Here is a 13065-nt window from a genome sequence, read left to right on the forward strand (position 1 = left end):
TGACTTGTCTTTTCACTAACAGTGTATTTCAAAAAGCAGAAGTCTAAGTATTATGAAATCTAACATACCAATTTTCTTTTTATGGATTATGCATTTGGTGTCTTATCTAAGAAATCTTTGCAGAACCCAAGGTCACAACCCAAGATCACAAAGATTTTCTCCTATGTTTTCTTCTGGGAGCTTTATACGTTTAGGTCTCATATTTAGGTCTAGGATCCATTTCGATTTAAATTTTTGTGCATGGTATAAGGTTCAAGTAATTCTAAATCTTGTGTCATATGTCATTATTTTTGTCTATTTGCTATTTCTAATCTTAATGGATTTTGGTCAGAAAACACATTATACATGGTCATGCATGTAAAAATTTTATGTGTATATCAAAAGAATGTGTATTTTCTATTTGAGTAAAAAATTATATAATTGTCAATTAGATCAAGTTTGTTAATTGGCTTTTTAAATGCTTTACATGCTTTTATTTACTTGATCTGCTGTCTTCTGAATAAAATATGGCTAAATCCTTCTACTAATTATGGATCGGTTGACTTTTTCTTACATTTCTTACATTTTTCTTAGTTTTAGAATTATGCAGTTAAATATGTTAAGGTCAATACTCAGTTATTTTAGTATACCAATATAAAATATCATCATTCTCATTTACGTTCTTTGCTTTGAATTTCATTTCATCTGAAATTAATATTGCTTCTAGTACTTTCTTTTCAATGGCCTTTCTTTAGGGTATCTTTTCTATCCCTTTATTTTTACCTCACTGCATCTTTTTATTGTAGAAGTGTCTCTCATCATCAGATATAGCTGAATATTTTATACTCAGTGTTTTTATGCCACCCATATTATAAATGGGGAATTTACTCTATTTACAGTTATTGCAATTACTAATGTATATATAGATGTTTTCTATTTATCATAACTTTTTGTTCATTATTTTGTTTTGTTATTTTTTTTCCCATTCTTGCATTTTGCTGAATTTATCAAATCTTCTTTGCTTTCTCTCCTTGGAGTGAATTTATTTCATAAATTAAAAAAGAAAGTTCTCATGAAAAAAATGCACACAATACTAAAAGCAACAATTCTACTGGAAACCAGTAAACTCTCACTCCACTCTCTAACATAACTTATTATATTAGTTGAATATGTAAACTTTCAGACATTTAAAAGAAGTATTTATGTATATATCATCCTTTTATTGTTAGAGTGTTAATTTTTTTTTCTTTTGCGGTATGTGGGCCTCTCATAGAATGTTAATTTTTAATTAATTTTTAAAGATAAAAATTTTAAAAAGAGACATATATATATATATATATATATATATATATATATACGGATTGCCAACAAACACATGAAAGGATGCTCAACATCACTAATAATTAGAGAAATGCAAATCAAAACTACAATGAGGTATCACCTCACACCAGTCAGAATGGCCATCATCAAAAAATCTACAAACAATAAATGCTGGAGAGGGTGTGGAGAAAAGGGAACCCTCTTGCACTGTTGGTGGCAATGTAAATTGATAGAGCCACTATGGAGAACAGTATGGAGGTTCATTAAAAAACTAAAAATAGAACTACCATACGACCCAGCAATCCCACTACTGGGCATATACCCTGAGAAAACCATAGTTCAGAAAGAGTCATGTACCACAATGCTCAGTGCAGCTCTATTTATAATAGCCAGGACATGGAAGCAACCTAAGTGTCCATCAACAGATGAATGGATAAAGAAGATGTGGTACATATATACAATGGAATATTACTTTGACATAAAAAGAAATGAAACTGAGTTATTTGTAGTGAGGTGGATGGACCTAGAGTCTGTCATACAGAGTGAAGTCAGAAAGAGAAAAACAAATACCATATGCTAACACATATATATGGAATCTAAAAAAAAATGGTTCTGAAGAAACTAGGGGCAGAACAGGAATAAAGACACAGACATAGAGAATGGACTTGAGGACACGGGGAGGGGGAAGGGTAAGCTGGGACGAAGTGACAGAGTGGCATGGACTTATATATATTAAAAAAAAGTGTGAGATGGGTGTATATACATATACAGCCTCTTCAATAAGTGGTGCTGGGAAAACTGGACAGCTACATGTAAAGGTATGAAATTAGAACACTCCCTAACACCATACACAAAAATAAACTCAAAATGGATTAAAGACCTAAATGTAAGGCCAGACACTATAAAACTCTTAGAGGAAAATATAGGCAGAACATTCTATGGCATAAATCACAGCAAGACCCTTTTTAACCCACCTCCTAGAGAAATGGAAATAAAAACAAAAATAAACAAATAGGACCTAAGGATATATAATTTTAAATTAACTTTAAAGATTTATATTTAAACTTCAATTTTTCTTTTGTTAATTATAATCTTACTCTAAATACATAAAGAATATACTTTAATGTTTTTTTCTCTTTACCTAACTCTGCCATCTCCCATGCTGAAATCAGAAATAATGCTATTTTATTATGTGTGTTTCTATGATGACAATGAATGGTTTCTCCTTCTTCACAGTATGTCTAGGTATGGGTCTTTTCTTGGCACTCAGAGGGCTCACTAAATCTCAGTACTCTTTTTCATATTAGAGGCTCTTTTTCTATTGTTTTTTAAATTATTTTATTCTCCAGTTTCTCTTTACTCTCCTTTTAGAGCTCATGCTTCATAGAGAGATGCTGGAACTTCTGTAACTATTCCCTTTGTCTCTTAAATCTTCTTTCATACTTACAAAGTATTCCTTTGAGAAGGCATTCTGAGGACATTCCCTTGCTCAGTCCTTAGTTTCACTAATTTACATATGAGTTATATCAACTGCCATTTTCATTTTAAATTTTTAAGTCACATTTTAATTTCCCAAGTTCTGTGTTACATTCTTTGTCATAGATACAAAACATTCCTCCATCTCTCTGAATGTCCTCTTCTGATCACTCTATTACCTCTAGATCCTTGGATGTCTTTTCATCTGACTTTTGATTGGGTGTCTTTCTTTCATGGTGTTGGTTTTCCTCATACTGTGGTGTGTCATGATTATATGCTTATCTGTTGTTTGAAAATCTGTTTGCCAGCTCTTTTGTTTACCATTGCCTGTTTCCAGTGATTAACAGGGACAGACAAGTGGCTTGTCTCCCTTGTGTGTGGGCTTTCTAACCCACCTGGCAGTCAGTACATTACTGGAGCACTGCTCTGCCTGAGTCTAGCACCCACACTCAAGGATTTAGTTTGGGGGTAAACACAGTTGCTATCCACTACCTAACACAAGAAGAAAAGAAAAATAAAGGCATAGCTCCATATGTAAATCCCCAATTAATAACTTTGATAAGCTCCCTGATTAATAATCCTGATGAATTCCCCTTCTATTTCATGTTTCCATTGTCTGTACCTCAAGCTTTGTCTTGCTTTCCTTTTTCTATTATAGATTTAAATCTATCTTTGTAATAGATTTATTGTTGTTTGTTTTCTGATATTATTGTCATATCATGAGATTTTGGCAAGGGAGAGAGAATAGACACAGTAAAAAAAATCAATCTTCAATTCTCAATCATAAGAGCTTCCCGTAACTGTGTTAAAAATAATAATTAGGGCTCCCCTGGTGGCGCAGTGGTTGAGAGTCCGCCTGCCGATGCAGGGGACACGGGTTCGTGCCCCGGTCCGGGAAGATCCCACATGCCGTGGAGCGGCTGGGCCCGTGAGCCATGGCCGCTGAGCCTGCGCGTCCAGAGTGTGTGCTCCGCAACGGGAGAGGCCACAACAGTGAGAGGCCCGCGTACCGCAAAAATAATAATAATAATTAACTTTATATGGTAAGTTCTTCACATTATTACCTCTCACAACAATGCCATAAATATCAGTAAATTTCAAGATTAAAATGATCAAGCATCATCAGTATAGTCTTTAGACAATACTTTGGATCTTAAAATATTAAAAACCACAAATTTGTGACACCTCAGAAACAAATCTAACCAGTTCTATTTCATCTGGCTCCAGCATACGTCAGAGAATCAATCCAGTCTGATAAGTGATGAATAGCTACAAACATATTACCTCTTCAACAATTGTCAAGTTGCTATTCCAATTATAGGAACATAGTAAAGCTATTTAATTTTTCTGAGAACTTCCATAATTGTTATGGCCAACATCACTCTCCCATGAAAATACCCAAAGAATTGGGCTCAGAGGAGTGAGTGAGTGAGTGAGTGAGTGTGTGTGTGTGTGTGTGTGTGTGTGTGTGTGTGTAGGGCGGGGTTGTATGGCAGAGCAGAAATTGTATCCTCAGGGCCCAGCATGTAGTTAGTATTCATTAACTATTCACTGAAATGAATTCAGCAACAACAACAAAACAATTTGCCTCTGAAGCATCTAACATTACTCTAGCATCTTGGGGCACAATTTGGCAAATTTCCCTCCAGCTTAGAACTATGGATATATTTTATACAACACACAACAAACCTTTAAGACTATGTTGTGCTTTTCAGTCCTTCATAACTTTACAGTCTAGTATGGTGAATACCAGTATTGAGTACACAATTCAACTAGGATCATATAGAAAGGACAAAGAAGACATGACAGGGGGAAAGACAGCCTAGGAACAGATGGGACAAAAGTCAAAGAGATGACAGTAGGCTTGGTTTACGCTAGGACAAGACTGAACCAAGTCCATTGTCACCTCCATGACTTTCATCTCTTCTGCTCCTTTCCCTAGACTTTGTGTGATGTCTTGTCCTTTCTGTACGATCCTAATTGCATGTTGTACTGTTATAGTACTTTCCATACCAGACTATAGTGCTTCTCAAAGACCACAGTCATAGCAACTTTGTTAAGTCAGTATTAGTTGTTATTTTATGGATGTTTGGTCTGCCTCACACTACCCACGCAAAAAGAAAACTTTGAGATTTATTAAAATGCCTACTGTACAAAATAAAACTAAAGAATTGACAAAGTCAGGGATAAAGGAAAATAGAGGAAATAATCCTTTATAGTCCTGCACAGTTGTTAGAGACTGCCTCTATGGTTCCCAGAGGCTGATGTGAAGTAGATACTGTATATTTTTATATAAAAAATAAACTAGTTATGCTATACCAAAGAGGAGAACAGTTATCAGAATCTTCAGCTGCTAGAAAAGAAAGCAGCAATGGAGAAGTTAAATGCCTTGCCCAATGTCCCCTGGCTTGTTTTTTAGAGGAAAATACTAGTCTCTTGACTGCCAGTGCTGTTGCTGCAATATCACACTGAAACCAAATACACAGTGAAAATTAGTTGCTATTATGGCAACCCCTGGGAGAAACAGAAATACCTATTCCCCTGTGAGGGATAAGAAGTTAAGCTAAGAACCCAACACAAATGTTCTGTGAGGAAGCTGGGCAGAGTGAGAAGACATGAAATGACCTGACTGCCCCTAAAGAGGAAACAGTGGTGAGGCAGCAACCTCAGAGGCACATGAGAACCCTACTGCCAGGGGCTGGGAGGTTTAAAAGTCTGGGACACTAGTTTCTAGAACGTTCTATATACACACAGAGTCTTATAAAGCAAATTGTAAGCGCTATACTAAACTATGACTGGGAAGACAGATTTTAAAAAATTTCCTAGGGCACTTCTCCAGAAGAAAACAAAAATTAAGGTCAGGTCTACATCAGCCAGTAACAGATTTCTGGGCCCCTAGATTCACTTCTTTGGCTCTGCTGACTGTTGGCTCAGTTTTCCCTTAGCAAGTGTAAAAAACGCTTGAACACCACCACCCTGGGATCCTGTTCAACCAATTCAGATAGCTGTGGCCTTTTAACTCACATCCAAGTGACTTGGCTTTATACCAATATCATTTCCCCTAGTAAAGCCTAAGCCTAAGTGAGAAAGTACACAGCTCAGAGAGCCAGGAGTTAACTGGCTGTTCCCATTCCAGAAAGGTCTGGTTCTTTTCCTAGATAAGGAAACAATACTATATCAAGATGTTTCGATCATTCAATATTACATATTACACTGGATCCACAACTATAAAAAGAGAATTAGTGGGAATACCACTGTCTATTCTTAAAGCGTCTCTTATGAGGTGCTTTAGGCAATTGAACTTTTCTTTTCCAGCCCAATCCCTTGGGAAATAAATAGTGATGATTTATTAAAACTTACATTTTACAGATAAGAAAACAACAACAAGAAGTTCAAATGCAGAGGGGGAGAGAGTGTCTTGAGGCTACACTCCACTTGCTGAACCACATTTTTTCCTTATAATTATACAACAGATACAGAACATGCACATTTACTTGTATGTAGCTGACTGTCACTCAGCTCAAAGCACGGTCCTAAGGTATTCTGTGGACCTGACCCCACTTGGGCCCCCCCCCCCGTGCTGCCATGTTCCTTTGCCAGGGTCATGGTTTCTTGCCTCTTTTCCCATAGAAACCCACGTGGAGATGTCTAAAACAGTTTTCGAATGGCAAGTTGCTTTTTTCTATAGCAGCAAAGAATGTAGGCAATTCTACTTGTCTCTTACAGCAATGTGGCCACAATAACCTCTTCAGGTCTGTCTTCTTATACTCATTCTTTTTCTAATATACAACCAATTTATTGGTTTATATTGTCGTGTTTCCTCCTCTGTCTTTATTGTATAGCATGACCTTCAGAGCCAGTGAGTATATTAAATTCATAGGTATTTAGTTGCATTATTTTTTTAATAGGAGGCAGTAGTGGCCATATAGAGGGGATAATCATAATATACAAAGGACAGTGAGAATGCATCAGATAAAAATTAAAGAGCTATTATTCCCTCCAAAGTAAGTTTTAATAAAAGATTCTGAAGGAAGAAAGCTTTATTTTGGAGAAAGACATCAAATGGCCTGGGTACAAAAAGCAGGAATTACAAGAAGCAGGCAGCAGTGCCCCCTGGGCTGCCTGTTAAGTCTGCCCTGTGCAGTTTCTGGAGAAATTAAGAAATGCAAATAACCTGGACAGATTAACAGCACCCGGAGATAACTAGCAGCATACAAAGAAACAGCACCTTTCAGTATGAGGAGGCGTATTCCTCCAGGCAAACAAAGAAACAGGACAGAGTCAACATCTGTTTCATATAACAGCTTGGCTGCTGAAAGAAGCAACCTTTAAAAAATGGCTTAGCTGACAATCCTTAAAAATCATTCAGTCACTATTGCATGGGCTGAAGTAAATGGGTAAATGAACACAACTTGCACTTTCCATACGACCCTCACCTCCTTCCTCTAAAGAAAAGAAAATAAAGTGCAAACAAACATCCTCATGAACTTCCCTTTTGATTGACAACTAGCAGCAATGAATACTGAAGTGTAAAAGACAGCTAACTGCTTTTTAACATTTCTTTGCTTTCCCAAAGTCAACTGGGAAGACAAGACTGCCAAAGAGTGTATTGGGTGGGGATGGTGGCCAGGATAGGGGGTGAGGAAACAATTCAGACATAACTCCTTAGGATATTAAGGGAAGAAAACAAGTCATTTGGCCAAACCAACCATGGTTCCAGAATTCAGTTCGAGAAAGAAAAAGGATGATGTCTGGATGCCTATCAATAAGTGGTAACAAACGAAACATGTTAAGAAACGAAATTTTCCTCTCTGGATTCTATCAATTTGTAAATGAAATTTCAAAATCAAGAGAGAGACACCTATGAATGCATAAAAATCTGTTCGTAGATTTAAGAACTGGACATTTTTAAGATGAAAAATTATCAGAGCTGTGATGTCACTGCAGTGTGACCACGCTTCCAACTCAGTTAAATGCCAAATGCTTCACTACCCTTAGTAATGTGGTTAAAATACATAAGCCAAACAGAATGAAAGCCATTAAGAGGTACTATGACAGACAAGAGATTTTTCAGGTGGAATCTGAAAACAGAAAGAAAGGTGATTAGGTGGAAAGGGACAAAAAACATTTACTACTAACACACATGTAGTGCCAAAAAATATGCTGGGCAGCTACCCAAGACCCCAACGAGGTGAGGTCCCTTCCCAGTGACTTTTCAGTTTAAATAGGTATAATGCAATGAAGGAAAAGATCACCTTGTCTACGAGGGAGGGAGGCATGACCACAAAAAGAAAAAGCAATCAATATGTGACCTGTGTTGTTTTCAGAGACCTTGGGGTAAAAAGGCTTTATTGAAAGGTGTTTTTGCGGGGTATGAGGGAGTGAGGATATAATTATAATAAAAGCAAATCTTCCAAAAATGTTAGCTATGGGCCAGGTGGTCTCTAAGTACTTGACCTACATTGACTAATTTAGTCCTCACAAGGATTATATGATGTAGGGACTATTATTACTACATTTTACAGATAAGGAAACAGAGATACAGGAAAGTAGACTTGCCTGGAAGCATGCAGAATGACTGGGCTTTGAAACAAGTCACCAGGAGGAAGGAAAATCCTTTGAAAGATTAACCTGCCTATCCAAAATCCTGCACGGTGTCTTGCACAACAACCATAAAAATAAAAATAATAGAGCAAGACAAGCAGAGTAATCAATTAAAGCTAAAAGAGAAAGGATTTAGATTAGTTTCAAACAAACAAACAAAAAAAACCTTTCCAAATTAAAGAATATGCAGGGGAAAAAAAAAGTTCATTGAGCGATACCAGAGAATGTCCTTCGTCAGGATGGAAACTAACACTCAGCCTTGCTGGATGCTATTAGAAATAAATCCCTTCAAGTATGGAAGGGATTAACCTAGAAATTCATTTTAGGCCTATAAGAAGTCATATTTGGCTTTAAGCAAGGAGAGAAGTTAAGTAGACATCAAGAGTCTCCCCTTGTGTCCATTAGCCAGTCTATTCAGGGACTATGCTTAACACTATAACCACCACCATTTTCTAGAACTCAGCCTGAGCATATAATATGTACTCAGTAAATATTTGTTGACTGACTGAATTAGAAAAAATAAAAGAATATCAAAATGACATGTTTATGGAAGATTCTGTAAGTTTTGGAAACTATCTTGAATAAGGTAAGACTCTGCTTCAGAAGGTAGTCTTGAAGAAGTCAGAAGAGGGAAGCGCTGGAGCACTGAGGGCACTGGAGTCAGACCATAACTGAAGAAGAGTTTGACTTGAAAGACTTCTAAATAAGAACCTACTGGACGGGGCTTCCCTGGTGGCTCAGTGGTTAAGAATCCGTCTGCCAATTCAGGGGACACAGGTTCGAGCCCTGGTCTGGGAAGATCCCACATGCCACGGAGCAACTAAGCCTGTGTGCCACACCTACTGAGCCTGCGCTCTAGAGCCGGCGAGCCACAATGATTGAAGCCTGCGCGCCACAACTACTGAAGCCCACGCGCCTAGAGCCCATGCTCCGCAACAAGAGAAGCCACCGCAATGAGAAGCCCGCCCACTGCAACGAAGAGTAGCCCCTGCTCGCCGCAGCTAGAGAAAGCCTGCGCGCAGCAACGAAGACCCAACACAGCCAAAAAGAATAAAAAAAAAAAGAAAAAGAACCTACTGTATAGCACAGGGAACTCTACTCAATACTCTGTAATGATCTATATGGGAACAGAATCTAAGAAAGGATGGACCTATGCATATGTATAACTGATTCACTTTGCTGTACAGCAGAAACTAACATAACATTATAAATCAACTATATTCCAATAAAAATTAATTTAAAAATAAAAATAATAAAAAAAGAAAGACCTCTAAAGAAAGGAGTAAGACAGAAAACGAATGATAAAAGCGGCTGCAATAATAAGGGATGACGTCCTAGAATTTTTCAGCAAAGAGCAAGATGTTCATGTTTAATCAGTACAGTGTTAATGAAAATAATCCAAACATGTGAAGACTTCAAATTGTTCATATAATAATGATAAAAGCATCAGCAGACAACACATGGGAGCACTTCTCTTGTGCTGGGCCCTGGGTAAAATGCTTTATGTATAGAGTATGTTGATTAAGCGCAAGTGCTCAGATCAACTCCCATACCTCCTCCAAATAACTTTGATCAAGCCATTTGATCTGTGTCTAGGTGTCCTGTGTCTCATTATCTGTGAGATAATAATAGCATCTATTCTCTAGGCATGAAGTTGCAAAGATTAAATGAGAATGTGTGGGGAGAGAAAATATAGGAAATTTTAGAGTTCTAATTTCACATAAAGACAGGAGTAATTGGTACACCCTGATGAGTATGACAGGTAAGCTGAGGAGAGCAAGTCGTTCTCAAAATAGTGAAAACAGGACTCACCCATCATATCACTAGGCTGGACTAACTATATCTCTCTTTGATATAGTAAGTCATCCCTTACTTTATTCTTACTTTCCCCTTAATTTCATCATTTTCAAAAATTAATTTCAAATATTTCTTTTCATGCATGTCTCCATCCCTGAACCACGAGCGCCTTGAAGACAGGGGATATGTTTTAAATATCATTTATTCCCAGCCCCTAGAATCATGCTTGACACACAAATACTTGCGCTAGAATGACTACATGAACAACAGGAAAAGACCATATGAGAAAATTGATGTGAACGAGATTTACAGCAATTTTTTTTTTTTTTGCAGTACGCGGGCCTCTCACTGTTGTGGCCTCTCCCGTTGCGGAGCACAGGCTCAGGACACGCAGGCTCAGCGGCCATGGCTCACGGGACCAGCCGCTCCGCAGCATGTGGGATCTTCCTGGGCCGGGGCACGAACCCGTGTCCCCTGCATCGGCAGGCGGACTCTCAACCACTGTGCCACTAGGGAAGCCCAAGATTTGTAGCAAATTTTAAGAGGAAGATACAAGAAATACCCTCATAGAAGACAAATTTGATAAGAACATAGAATTATTTCTATATATACATAACACAAATTATGTAGTACATATATACAAACACACAACCATCTATCAGTGTGTGTGCAAACACAGTTTGTTATTAAGATCTACCCAAAGTGACTTTCTTTTAATTTAACTCCGTTAGTCATTGTTATTTCATTCTAAACCATTTCTTCTTACTAGATAAGGAACAGAAGTTCATGCCTCTTCCTATTTTTAAAAAGTGAGAAATGTAACTTAAGGCTGATAAGGGGGTGATGGAAAGTCTTGGAACCATCTGGAAAGGGTAGAAGAAGGAATTTGAAGGGAGGAACAGGGGCCGTGCCGATCTTGGGAATTAACCCTAGGATAAGCAGAACTTTCTGAGCATTCTGCACTTCAGCACAATTCGGGCTCTTAGTATCTGCCTACCTTTATACCTATCTTCTTGAGTTTCTCCCTCGATTTCATAGTTTTCCCCTGGATTGACAACCTGACTGAACTCTGATTAACCTGTCTTCTGAGTTAACTCTCTACTGGTAAATAGCTGTTTCACATCTTCACACCCTGATCTTAAAATTCTCAGCTCTTTCCTCTTGAACTTAGAAATTCTTGGGTCAAGCAACCTCCTCTCAAACAATCTGATTTTAGGTCATAATTCTTCTTAAAATGTCACATATCTTATATTGGGACGAGCCTCTTGGTATGTAAGATTTACTCTACATCCCAGGAAAGCTATACTCTCTGTGTTAGTCTACTTTTCATGCATTCTTGGGTGAGACATGACCTAGGGCCTAGTCCTACCCCATGCAGAGTAGGTCCTCAAAAAATATTTGTTGGATAAAGGAATTAGTGAGTAAAAAGTCAAGGACTGAACTCCCTCCACTGCTTGCCTCTGAGCACACAATAGAGGATACACAATTAGATTCTACTCAGAAAATCACCTTCTCCTTGAGACAGTCTCTCAACTGAAAACAGCTAGTAAAGTTCAGGGGAAGAAGAATCTGTGCCTAAGCTAGGAATTTGCTCTTCATTACCACCCGCCAAACACCACACATCACTAGCCTGAAACTAATGTATAGGTCCCAATCCCTGAAGCTCTATCTCATACCTACATCTCTCAACTATTACATCACAGAAGAGGCACAAACTAAAGCGTTTCCACCAAACTCTATGGTACCTGCTCCATTGTAATTTCCATTTCAACAATTGCCAGGGTACACACAGTTCTTTCAGCAAAATTAAACCTTGGGAACAGACAGATTCCCACCTTATACACCCCGTCCTCTAATTTGATCTTTTGAATTGTACTGATTTTCAATGGCACAGAGTCAAGATTATAATAAATTCCTTGATGTGTTCGCTTTTTAAAAATTGTCCAGATACATCCATTATTTATATCATCCAACTAAACGTCAATAATAAACACCTTATCAATTAATCAACAGTTCTGTACACCTGGAGGGTATTCAATAAAAACTTTGCATCTAGCCTAGTAATAATACATTTACTAAGTATCAACCATATTCAAAAATAATAGAATTCTCAAACCATTCATTTTGATTCCATGGATGTTTACACTATGTCCTCTGAAGCCACAAAGTAATATTAAAATATTCAATCTAAAAGAAGAGTCTTAAAATTTTTGCATAGAAAAATTATTCTATTACAAGAACATTCATGTTTTATAATTTTTGCAGTCAAAATGACAAAACCAACATCAAAGAAAAACCAGAATTTATCAACCATGGTTCATTTTAAATATTAATGCTGTAAAAGTCAAAGGTAGCTATATAGCTCTTTAAAACACACACCTGAAAAGATCAGCCAATATATCATTAGATAAAAATAAGAAGGCATCAAACACTATTGTGATAGCATAAGGTTTGTGTCAATTTCATCAATCTAAAAATAGGTCACAGAATGAGCTTAAAAAAAAAACAGGGTAAGGTCAATATCACAAAGTGATTAAAGAGATGGAAGAGAACTTTCTTCTAAGTCATTAAACTCACCAATATTATACTGAACTCCAGAGCACTTACCGTTTTCCTGTGGCATTAGAGAATTTAGTAGGTTCACTGAATTGACTGATTTCTTTGTTAACCTATTTACATGGGTTAAGACCCTGACTGACATAAAACACAACCAAAAAAAAAACCCCAGACAGAGAGTGTAATGAAAGGCTGAGTGATGTATAGTTTGGGGTGCAGCCTAGCCAATAAATGTGCTTGACCAGCAAAGAACCTATTGGCAAAGATTTATTATCGGAACAAATACATTCTAAAAAGATCTAATACAATAAAACCTGCAGTATGAATACAAAC

General features: G+C 37.3%; 1 protein-coding gene across 5 annotated transcripts in view; it reads right to left on the bottom strand.

The window, feature by feature from the left end:
* Window positions 1–13065, bottom strand: part of ARL15 (ADP ribosylation factor like GTPase 15) — a 416142-nt gene that overhangs the window by 247763 nt on the left and 155314 nt on the right. The window lies entirely within an intron of this gene.

The sequence above is a fragment of the Monodon monoceros genome, unplaced genomic scaffold (assembly GCF_005190385.1).
Source record: "Monodon monoceros isolate NGI ecotype Baffin Bay Population unplaced genomic scaffold, NGI_Narwhal_1 Super_Scaffold_12, whole genome shotgun sequence".
NCBI lineage: Eukaryota > Metazoa > Chordata > Mammalia > Artiodactyla > Monodontidae > Monodon > Monodon monoceros.